The following is a 12,746-nucleotide window of genomic DNA, read 5'->3' as shown; positions in this document are numbered from 1 at the left end:
TTGAATTGGGAGCTTGTCACCTATAACCTTCTTTAAGCATGAAACATGGAAAACTGGGTGCACTCGGGAAGTTGCAGGAAGCTCCAATTTGTATGCCATAATACCAATATTTTGTAGCACCTTGTACGGACCATAAACTGTGGTGATAATTTATTATCCTTCTTAGCTTGATTGAGGGACATTTGTTTATATGGTTGTATCTATAGGAATACCCAGTCACCTACATCAAAACTTCTTTTGTTGCGATGTTGATCTGCTTGTTGTTTCATTCTATTCTCTGCCAAAGTGAGGTTACCTTTAAGAGTTGAAGAACTTGTTGTTGATACTTGATGTGATATTCCACTGCTTGAACCTTAGAATTTTCTCTTAAATATGATGTGATGGATGGTGGATGATATCCATAAAGTGCCATAAATGGGTCATTTTTGCTACAGTATGGAAGGAAGTGTTATACCACCATTCAACCAAAGGCAACCATTTGATCCATTGTGTTTATTTATCAGATACAAAGAAACGAAGATATCCTTCCAAAAATTTGTTTGATATCTCAGTTTTCCCATCAGATTGAGGATGATAAGTTGAGCTATGAGCTAATTGAGTACCAAGACAAGAAAATAATTTTGTCCAAAATTTTCCAATGAAAATGGGATCTCTATCACTTATAATAATATTTGGATTTCAATGTAGCTTTTGAATTATTTCCGTAAATGCAATAGAACCTATACTGGCTTTAAATGCATGAGATAATGCACAAAAGTGTACATACTTGGTAAGTTTGTCAACTACCACCATGATGACACTCTTTCCTTCAGACTTGGGTAAACCTGTGATAAAATCCATTGAAACCTCCTCCCAACCTTGGCTTGGAATGGATAAAGGTTGTAATAGACATGGGGTCTTAATTTTTTCAACTTTATTTTGTTGGAAAACCAAACATTCTACCACAAACTTTTGAATAGCTGATTTAAGGCCATCCCGAAAAAATTCCTTCTTAACCCTGTGGTAAGTTTTTAAAAATCTTGAGTGCCCTCTTAAGGGAGAGGTGTGTAATTCCATAAGAATCCTTTGTTTGAGTTGGGAATTCTTACATAGGTATAAACGATATTTGTACCATAACGAATCATTTTTCCAGCTAAATGCATCATATGTAATGGGCACTTGTTGTAACTTTTGAATGAGTGCCCACAATTCTTTGTCATTCTTCCATTCATCCATTGCTTTGTTTATCCAATCTGATTGGATAATAGAAATGGCGCAAAGAAATGCTTCCACACCTCATCCTTTCTTGAGAGTGCATCTACCACAACATTATTCTTCCCTTTTCTGTAGATGATTTCAAAGTCATAAGCCAACATATTTGTAACCCATTTTTGCTACTCTTCTGAAGATAATCTTTGTTCTAAAAATATTTAAAACTATCATGATTCGTTTTTACCTTGAACTGTCTTCCCATTAGGTAGGGTCACCATTTCTTAAGTGCATGTAGTAATGCTAACATTTCCTTCTCATAAATAGGTTTGTGTAAATACTTTCCTTTGATTAGATGACTTTTGAAAGCAATGGGTTTTTCTTCTTGCATTTAAAAAACACTAATTCCATTTCTCGAGGCATCACATTCCACGATAAAGGTTTTTGTGAATTCTGGCGTAGCTAAGACCGGTGCTTGTCACATTGCCTCTTTGAGATGTTCAAAGGCCTTTGTTGCTTCTGAAGTCCATGAAAATGCATCTTTCTTTAATAATGTTGTTATAGGTGCTTCTATTTTCCCATAATTCTTAACAAACTTGCAGTAATACCCTGTCAACCTGAGAAATCCTCACATATTCTTTATGGATGTGGGGATTTTCCATTCCTTAATGGCTTTACTTTTGCTAGGGTCTACCTTAACACCTTCATGAGATACAATATGACCCAGATGTTCCACCTTTTGTACTTCAAAGAAACATTTGGAGCTTTTTTCATATAATTGTTTCTCCTCCAATAGTTTGAGCACCCTATCAACAAGATGAACATGATCCTTCCAAGACTTGTTGTAGATTAGTATATCATCAAAAAATACTAACATAAATTTTCTACGGAAGGGTTTGAAAATGGAATTCATCAAACCTTGAAATCTAGAAGGTGCATTGGTAAGGCCAAAAGGCATGACCAAAAATTCATAATGACCCTCATGAGTTCTAAATGTTGTTTTCAGAATGTCTTCAGTCTTCATTCTGATTTGATGATATCCTGAACGAAGATCCAACTTGGTGAAGTAAATTGATCCATGCAATTCATCCAATAATTCATCAATGATAGGAATGAAAAATTTATCTTTAATAGTGAGCTTTTTGAGCTCCCTATAATCCAGACACATGCGCCATGATCCATCCTTCTTGTGCACCAATACTACTGGAGCAAAGAAAGAACATTGACTAGGTTGAATTATACCAACCTCTAGCATTTCTGCAACCATACGTTCAATTTCACTCTTTTGAGCATAGGGATATCTCTAAGGCCTAATGTTTGGAGGAAAACTTCCTAGAATTAAATGAATAACATGATCATGATCACGAATAGGTGGGAGGCCTTTGGGAGTCTCAAATGCCTTAGAATGATTGTCCAAGGATTTTTGGATATCTAGAGAAATAGATGATTTTGATGTTGGAACCTCTAACGAACATAAATGTGCAATTACGCCTCATTTTTCTTTCTTTAGAATCTTTGTCATTCTGTTAGAGTTGATTATCTTTCCCAGTTTCCCTACTATACCACTTAACTCAACTTCCTTTCCTTCTGAAAAAAATTTCATGAAAAGTTCTTGAAAATTAAAAGCTATTGTACCCAAGGATTGTAGTCATTGGACTCCTAGTACAACATCAACACCACCCATTAAAATGTAAAGCATTGGGATACTCAATACATATTATCCCATGGATAGCTTGATATTGTGGAACTTTCCAAAGAAATTTATGGTTCCTCCACTTGCAACCATCACTTGACACTTTGGTACTGGATATAGGAAGCAATTCAATTCCTTGGCTATCTTACAATGAATAAAATTATGGGTACTGCCCAAATCAATCAACACTATTACCATTTTCTTCTTGATATGTCCTTCTATCTTGATAGTTTGAGGAGTGGTACTTCCAGCCAATGCATTACAAGATATGGTTGGATTCATTTCTTCTTTCTCTAGTGTTTGTTCCTAGTGTATATCCTCTTCTTTTGACGTTTCTTGTTCCTTTTCTTCCTCCTCTTCACAATCTATGTAAAATAATTTATTCTCAACACACTTATGACCTTTAGTGTATTTTCTATCACAATTGTAACAAAGCCCTTTTGCTCTTTTTTATTCCAATTGTTGTGCTGTCAATCTTGTAGGTTTTGGAAGGCTAGGGGTAACAACACTTCCATCTTTATAGTTGTGAGTGGTAGGCTTCCTTGTTGCCATAATTTTTCTTTCCATTTTTCTTGCCAACCTGAATGCCTTCTCCAATGAATCAGGTTCCCAAAGGTGGACCTCATGTTGGATGCTATCCTTTAAATTCCCTATGAACACATCAAACCATGCTCCTCTGGAATATCTTTTACCCTTATATTCAATTTTTGGAAGTCCTCAATGTGCTCCATCATTGAAGCCTTTTGTTTGAGATTTATCAATTGGCTAAAAAAGTTGTTTCTTTTTGTATCCTCATAATGTGCCATGATTTCTTGCATAAAAATTGCCCATGTGACAATTTGTTTACAAGAGCAAAGTCATCGATACCATACAAACTGATTTGGTTCCAAATATAAAGTTGCAATGCGTACCTTTTGTGTGTTTTGCACATTATGGAGATAGAAATATTGCTCCATCTGTAGTATCCATGTTACAAGATCATTGCTATCAAGCTTCCTCATATCGGTCTTTGGAACATGGTGGGTCTTCAATCCAACATTAGAGTCTATGAAATCATGATTAACATTTCTTTTGTTCTCATCATGTGTTTCCTTTACTACCTTTTCACCGTTAGTAAGCATTTCTTGTATCAACTTTGTCAAATTTGTCTTCAAGTCTTACATGTTGCCTTTAAGTTTTTCTTCTATACCATCCATCTTAGCTTCCACGCCTTTCTTTAAATCATTCATCTTATCTTCCATGCCATCCATCTTAGCTTCGAGGCCTTTCTTTAAACCATCCATCTTAGCTTCTGTTACTTTTTGTGAGAGTGAATTTTGTTGCACTTGGTCTCGTAATTTTGATATATCATGTTGCATTTCTTCCTCTTCTTCATGAGTCATGCTAGAACTTTCAGGTCTCTTACTAGGTGTTTCGATTTTCTTTCTATGGGGCATCAATTAATGATAATTATGCTTCACTATGCCCTTTGAATTCCTTCAAACTAATTTTTCAAACCAAACTTATGCAAAATTAAAAAAAAAAAAAAAAACTACACACCTTTTTTTAGTTTGTAGGAGCTCAATATTGAATCTGTTGTATCTCTATAATTTCAGATCTCCAAGGTCTGGAATTGCATCTTTTCGTAGCCCTCTGAGCCCTTTTTTCAACCCCTCAATTTTGATCAAGATTGGATTCTCCAAGGAAGAGTTATTCCAAATCTCCCATGATGACCTGATTATAGACTTTTTCAGTAGAGTGAACTTGTACGAAGTGCCACGTGTCACTGTTTCAACCTTAGGACTTGAAACAGTTACACAGAAAACTACATGATGTCCTCTTTTTGCAACTTTTTACTAAATTTGAATTTGATGCTCATAGAGAAAGTTATGATGATTTTCCCCAATTCACATGTCTGAGATATAATTTGGGAGCCAGCAAAAACCCTAACTTCCTTGGATCCTATCTCCAAAAATATAGCGAGAAAATATTTGAAATTTGGACCCGAGGTTCATCGAGATTTCGTCTCAAATGTGTTTTAATTTCATCTTCTGAAACGTTGTAGAAAAAAATTTATAGTGAAAATTCCACGATGACTTGTTTGGAGCAGCGAAACCATAGAATCCAAAGCCTCTAATACCAAATGTTATGAAACCAACTCACAAAATAGAAGAAAATATAGATCAACAACTTAAAAATCAGCCTCTTCGAGGGGGAAAAATCCTTTACATTACACAAATAAACAATTCTTCGATGATACAAATGACAAAACCTCCTTTCTATATATAAGAGTCTAAGGGGTCACAATATAATCAAAGTCGACATAAAAATAATAATATAAGGGCACAACAATTCAGAAAATATGTGATAGGTTAACCTGATAATGCAATATAAATCAAAGCAAAATACTATAACCTACTTCTACTATCAAATTGTCGAATCTTAAAGATCGAGTTGAATAATATAACCAAAAGAAGAAGAATTAATGGCACAATACACATGAAAATACTTTGGGGAGAGTCTCAGATAAAAACCCCACACTATTTTATTATCATAAATGGTGGAAATACATAGGAATTATACAAAGCCTTAGCTCTCACAGCTAGCCAGCTCTCAGTACAGTCCTCACAGATGCTCACAGGCAATCTTGGCTTCTCTACAACCTTCCTCTCTACCCTTCAAACTCCTATTTCCTTGCTCTATTCCTTGTGGATGATTAGCCTATTACCAAGTGGAAAACCAAGCCTTCAAAAACTGTGCAAACCTCAAGGATGAATCCTTGACTACATGCATGAGTTTTCTCCATGAGAAAACACATGCAACTGATAGTACATTGTCCTTGAACATTAATCTCAACTAGGTCTTTCTTAGAATAGACATGCATGAGTTTCTGATGTAGGAATCTTCAGTTAACTGGAGTAGCACTAGTTGAGTGCATTAATGCATCAATTGACTGTTAACTCACTATTAGTTCCTCAAATAGTTTGGAACTAATTTAACTGGACTAAACTTAGTAAACTGAGTTAACTAATTACAACTCAAATATAACTCAATCTTATCTCCTTAATTTAAGGGATAACTCTTGCATGATTTCAGAAAGACTTCTAACTTGAATTTCTCCAACTAATTAATTTAAAATTAATTAATTAATTATTTCCAAGTAGCTGTTAAGACTAAATTCGATTTTAATTCACAATTTAATTCAAGGACAAATTAAATTGGAATATTCTTGTTGCCATATTTCAACACTCCCTCTCAACAAGAAAGGGATTATCTTCCACCCCGATCCTATCTCTATTGAACTCAAATTTACACTTTGACAATGCCTTTGTCAAAATGTTAGCAACTTGCTCCTCTATCGAAATATACTGCAACAACATGATCCTCCTCACTACATAGTATCTGAGATGATGATATCGGATTTCGATGTGCTTGGACCTATCATGAAATATTGGATTCTTAGAGAGTTTGATACAACTCTGATTATCAAAATATATCACAGTTGGATCCATCCTCTAATCAAACAAACCAACTAGGATTTTCCGCATCCAGATGGCCTCACATGCTACCTGACTTGCAGCCATGTATTCTACTCTGCCAAGATGAGTGCAACCAACATCTGTTTCTTGTTGTACCAAGAAACTGTCACTGACCCAAGGTTGAAAATCCATCTTGATGTGCTCTTCCGATCTGATGGAATCCCTACCCAATCTGCATCAGTGAAACCCTACAGCTTCACTCCCTCGACCTGTGAAAAGCCACGGGCATAAAATCTTGCCTTATGCTTCTCCACACTACCATCAGCAACTTGCTTTACCTTGTAAATCCAACAAGAACTCACAACTAACTTTTTCTCTGGTCTTGTAACCACATCCCAAACATTGTTACGAACTATGGAGTCACACTCCTCCACCATAGCATCAACTCAAATTGGTTGTTGCACTATTTCCTCAAATGAAGATGGCCTGGTCTCAACACATTCCCTAGCAAAGGTCATGTATCCAGTGTACCTCTCAGGTGACCTCCTCTATCTGTGCTAAGAAGATGGTGTTCCCACATTCTCTCTCGCATCCTCCAACAATCTGTTAGCTTCTCTTGTGCACTTTCGTCCATCTGTAGAAGACTCTGCTTGAGTGGATGTCTCCACTCCTGGAACCTTTACATGCGGCTGCTCCATGTCAATCTGAGGCTTCTCCTCCTTAGGAACCAACAGTTCCTCCACAGCCTGTAGTTGGAGCTCCATCTCAAGGGAAACTCACATGGCCTTCTGCTCATCAAACTTGAGATCTCTTCGAACCACTGTTCTTCAACTAGTAGGCAAGTACACCCAATAGTTGTGAGGTGTATCAGTGTACCCCACAAGTATCCCCAACTCTGTTGTCGGCTCAAACTTCTTCCGTGCATCCTTTGTCACATGGCAATATACCAATGAACCAAAGATCCTGAAGTGACCCACATCTAGTCTCTTACCAGAGAAAGCTTCCTCTAGTGTCTTCATCCCAAGTATGCGACGCGAGCTTCTATTCTACAAATAGATTGTTGTGTTGCATGCCTCATCCCACAAGTGAAGTGGTAGGGCTTGGTCATGCAACATTTCTCGTGCTGCCCCTATAATAGTTCTGTTCTTCCTCTCAGCCACCCCATTCTGCTGTGGGTTATTAGGTGTCGTCAACTCTCGTTTAATTCCTTCCGCTGCATAGAAGTCCTTAAAATCTTGAGAGACATATTCTCCACCGTTGTTGGCTCTCAAGGCCTTGATCTTCTTCCCTAACTCTTTCTCGACCAATGCTTTGAACTCACAAAACTTTGTGAAGGATTGGTCCTTCTTCTGCATGAAATAAATCCAACATTTACGAGAATAATCATCAATGAAAATCACATAATACCTTTGCTTCGTTGTGGATGCCATCGAGAATGGTCCACACAAATCAGTATGAACTCGCTCTAAGATAGCCTCTACTCGACTATCTCGATCATGAAAGGAAGACTTGGTTTACTTTCCCAAGGTACAACCTTTGCATGTGTCAAATTGCTCAAGTTTACCTTTGGGAAGTCATGCAGATATCTGTTGCATTATCCTCAAAGCCCCATGATGCAAATGGCCCAACCTCCTGTGCCAAAATTCGCCAATGTCTTGGCTTTGCACCAATTCTGCTTTCATACTCAATGCTACACAATCATCTACCTCTAGTTTATAGATATTCTTCACCCGAATCCATATCCTCTTGGTATGACCCGTGGCTATCTTAGGAACGCCTTTCCTTTAATGAAGACAACATCATAGCCTTTGTCCTCCAACATCGCAATCGATACCAAGTTCTTCTTCAGTCTAGGCAAATACATCACATCTGTAAAGGTGAGAGGAGCTTCATGCTCCCTCTGAAAACCAACCGTGCCCACTCCTGAAACACTATACCTTCCGTCGTCACCCATCTCTATGTACATCTTTAGGTCTTTCTCCTCCAAGGCACTGAATAAATTTTTATCACCAGTCATGTGGAATGAGGCTCCACTGTCAAGATACCAGACACAACCCATCATCGATGACAACACGCATGTGATGAGGGTAAAGTCCATTTCGAATGGAGAGGCTAATGCCTCACCTTCTGATCCTTCTGAGGATCCCTTCTTGGACTTCTTCGATGGGAAATTAGTCGCATAATGTCCCATCTTGCGACAATTAAAGAATCTTACTTTAGACATGTCACCCTTCTTCCCTCCATGAGAAGAATTCGATTTGAAATGGGAAGCCTTCCCCTTCCCTTTCCTTGCCTTACTTGCTAAGGCCAGATTTTATTCATCATCATTCTTGGATGAAGAACCATCTCATGTGCTCCACCTGATTTCCTCCTGCATAAGATCTGACCATAGTCGTTCCCAATCCAACAATTTCTCCCTTCCATTAACAGAGTCCTGGTAGTTATTCCAACTCTTTGGAAGGCCAAGGAGAGCGAGGCTCACCATATCATCATCGGCAATAGTTATTCCCACACTGCCAAGCTCATCTCTACAGGTGGCAAGCTTGTTCAAATATGTGGAAATAGTATCACCCTTCTCCATCTTGATTCTTCAAAGCTTATCCTTGAGCGCCAATTTCCTATGGTCGCTATTGTTTTGGTAGAGGTCCTTCAATGTCTTCCACATTGAAAATGGAGTATCCTTCCCATGGAGACTCGAGGCAATATGGTCTCAAACTCCCTCAAGGATGATCCGTCTCACCTTCGCCACACACTTCTTCCATTCTGCCAACTCTTGTCCATTAGTTGAAGTTGGCTTTGGGATTTCTTGATCAATGAATTCCTTCAAGTCATTGTCTTCTAATATAGCCTCCATTATATCTTTCCATGCTATGTAATTTGAGCTACCTTCCAAGGCATACTCGAGTCTCAAGCCATAGAATGCCATTGGCCAACCTTGAAGTATGACATGAATTCGATTCGCACTTGCAACCCCGAACTTCAAACTTCGAATTCTCTTCTCAGTATACTGTTCATGGCTCTGATACCATGTAGAAAATCTGTGATAGGTTAACTCGATAATGCAATATAAATCAAAGTAGAATATTATAACCTACTTCTACTATCAATTTGCGGAAGCTTAAAGATTGAGTTGAACAATATAACCAGAAGAAGAAGAATCAATGGCACAATACAGATGAAAATACTTTGGGGAAAGTCTCAGATAAAAACCCCACACTATTGTATTATCATACATGGTGGAAATACATAGGAATTATACAAAGCCTTAGCTCTCATAGTTAGCCAGCTCTCAGTACAATCCTCACAGATGCTCATAGGCAATCTTAGCTTCTCTCCAGCCTTCCTCTTTGCCCTTCAAGCTCCTATTTCCTTGCATTGTTCCTTGTAGATGATTAGCCTATTACCAAGTGGAAAACCAAGTCTTCAAAAACTGCGCAATCCTCAAGGATGAATCCTTGACTGCATGCATGATTTTTCTCCATGAGAAAACACATGCAACTGATAGTACACTGTCCTTGAACATTAATCTCAACTGGGTCTTTCTCAGAATAGAAATGCATGAGTTTATGATGAGGGAATCTTCAGTTAACTAGAGTAGCATTAGTTGAGTGCATTAATGCATCAACTGACTGTTAACTCACTATTAGCTCCTCAAACAGTTTGGAACTAATTTAACTGGACTTAACTCAGTAAACTGAGTTAACTAATTACAAATCAAATATAACTCAGTCTTATCTCCTTAATTTAAGGGATAACTCTTGCATGACTTCAGAAAGACTTCTAACTTGAATTTCTCCAACTAATTAATTATTTCCAAGTAGCTGTTAAAACTAAATTCGATTTTAATTCACAATTTAATTCAAGGACAAATTAAATTGGAATATTCTTGTTTCCATATTTCAACAAACAATAACTATAGTGGGCTTCTATGGGGCACAATAATAACAATATGGGGACAATAGGGGCACAATAATAATAATAAGGGCTATAATGACAATAGTAATGGGGGAATCACTAGTATTATAGGGACCTAACACATATATAATGATTAACTTACCAAGGGATGATATTCATGCCTACCTTCAAGGTGTCTGAATTCTCTACAATATTGTTTAGTTGTTTTTATTAAAAGTCTCTTGTAGCCCCTGCATTTGGTACTAGGGAAATAACATTTTCCATCACCCATTTTTCCTTATCAAAATTTTAATATTGATTATCTTCAAAAATCAACTGCAGATTAACTATTTGTAATGCAATTAATAAATTATTTCTGAATAAAAAATAGCCATTATACATAATTTTTGTCATTGGATTTTTGATGTCCACACATTATGGGGAGACATTGTATAACTGTAAAAAAAATTGAATGTGTCCAATGTCGACATTCCGATAGTTTCATGGTTGACCTGCTCAAACGCCGAAATTGTGATGCATGTCACATACATGTTGAGTATCTAACGTAATAAGAAGGCGTTGTATATATGGCGAATCCATTGAATATACGACGCATTTATGTTTTGCATCAAACATTCGGCATTGTTCACGAATTAAAAAAAAATACAAAATATCCAAATAAAACCTGATAGTATGACCGAATTAATCAGTGTTGCTGGATTAAAACGTTGATTTTTTTTGCACATATGTAGTGGTGTCATAGGTGAGGGCTTGAAATCACAATATCATTAAATAGTAACTATAAGGATTTATCCTCCTTACTTAAAAGGATACTAGAATTTACTTATGTATATTTTTGCATTCACCTTCTTTTTTATAGATGAATTCTTTGGAAAATATGACCATAGGCCTATCAAAATTGACAATGAAAGGAAGCATTATCAGAATCTAAAAATTGCATCATGGTTGGCCACCTTATTCAAAAAATTTATCTTGGGAGACATTAGAAACCATTGTTAAATAAGAATCCTTAGAGTGCCCTTGCATGTTATGGCTTCCTAAGCCAAACCTTGAAAGGACCCTATCTTGTTGTCCACAATGATAAGTATTGTTGACCCTTCCTTCATAATTTGTATTATATCATTATTTTATTTGTCATCCAATTTGATCCTTTCATGGTGTAAAAATTAGAGATATCAACTTATAAGAGCAACTTTTGCAGCGAGACCTGGTTTGGAGAATTGGGGTCAAAAACATTCTAGTGCTAGTTTGAAGCCTTAAATGACATATTTTGGGGGTAAATTTTGTTTCTTAATGGTGGCACAATACCCCTTGGAGCTATTTTACACTCAAATGCATTTCCAACTATGTAAGAACCACATCATTCAAAGTTCAAATGAAAAAGTTATGCCTCCCAAAAGTTATTCCATGCCATCCCTTGTTACTCAAGGAAAAGGGGCTGCCACATGGGCCCTATGAAGAAGACTCTAGAAGGTTCAAGTTTTAATTCATCTTGAGGGTTGAATGGGTTAAATTTAATGACTAGTTGGCTATCTGGCAATGTTATAACCAAGCCACTAGGAAAAAAGGGGGTTTGATTCGATTTTAGTGCATATTGTTCCATAGTATAGCAAAGTAGCTAAGATTCGATAGAGAGAGAGAAAAACATAGAGGGTTTATGTTCTATAGAAGCCCGCGAGCCATAGGTCTCACGCCTTTATATTTTCATGATTTCCATTTAGAGATGAAGAGATTAGAGGAACACCACCTTCCAATTGGGTTTTTTTCTCAAAAGGTTTTTCCATGTCATATCTTAGAGTTCAATGTGTTTGGTTTGTGTTTGTATTACAATTTTCTATATATATATATATATATATATATATATATATATATATATATATATTGCATGCATAAAAATCACTATATATATATATATTGCATGCATAACAACCACATCAATAATAACATAATTGGAATATAAAGGAATTTACCTTGCATAATATAGATTTTGGATTATTTTGTTAGATATGTTGTGATGAGTTATCTAGAGAAATATCGAGGGTAGTTTACATATCACTTCATTACATGATTTGAATCAAATGACACAGGCCAAGGCATAAACAAAAAGAATAACAATTTCATATGTCTCTATTGAACACAACATCGTTATCAACTAGGTTTTCGGAAAGGAAAGAGTAGAACCCTACTCTGACCCTAACTTTGCATCTAACAATTGTGGTGCTAGAAGAACCTATATAGACCACTCATTTAATGATTTGGAGCCACATAAATAGCCTATCAATGCCTACTCCTCAAAATCATAGACCATTTGCTCAATGATTTGAAGCCACAAAAATAGCCTATCAATGCCTACTTCAAAATCCTTAACACCTTTAATGAGCAAAGTGACCTCACTAAAACAAATAAATAAAACTTTGAAGCATAATACATTTGTCTTTCCACTTAATATTCCTTTATATATATATATATATATATATATATATATGTCTATG

Source organism: Pinus tabuliformis, chromosome 2_1 (genome assembly GCF_031772625.1).
Source record: "Pinus tabuliformis cultivar Carrire ecotype Pingquan chromosome 2_1, CPIR1, whole genome shotgun sequence".
Taxonomy (NCBI): Eukaryota; Viridiplantae; Streptophyta; class Pinopsida; order Pinales; family Pinaceae; genus Pinus; species Pinus tabuliformis.
Note: the sequence above shows the minus strand (reverse complement) of the source record.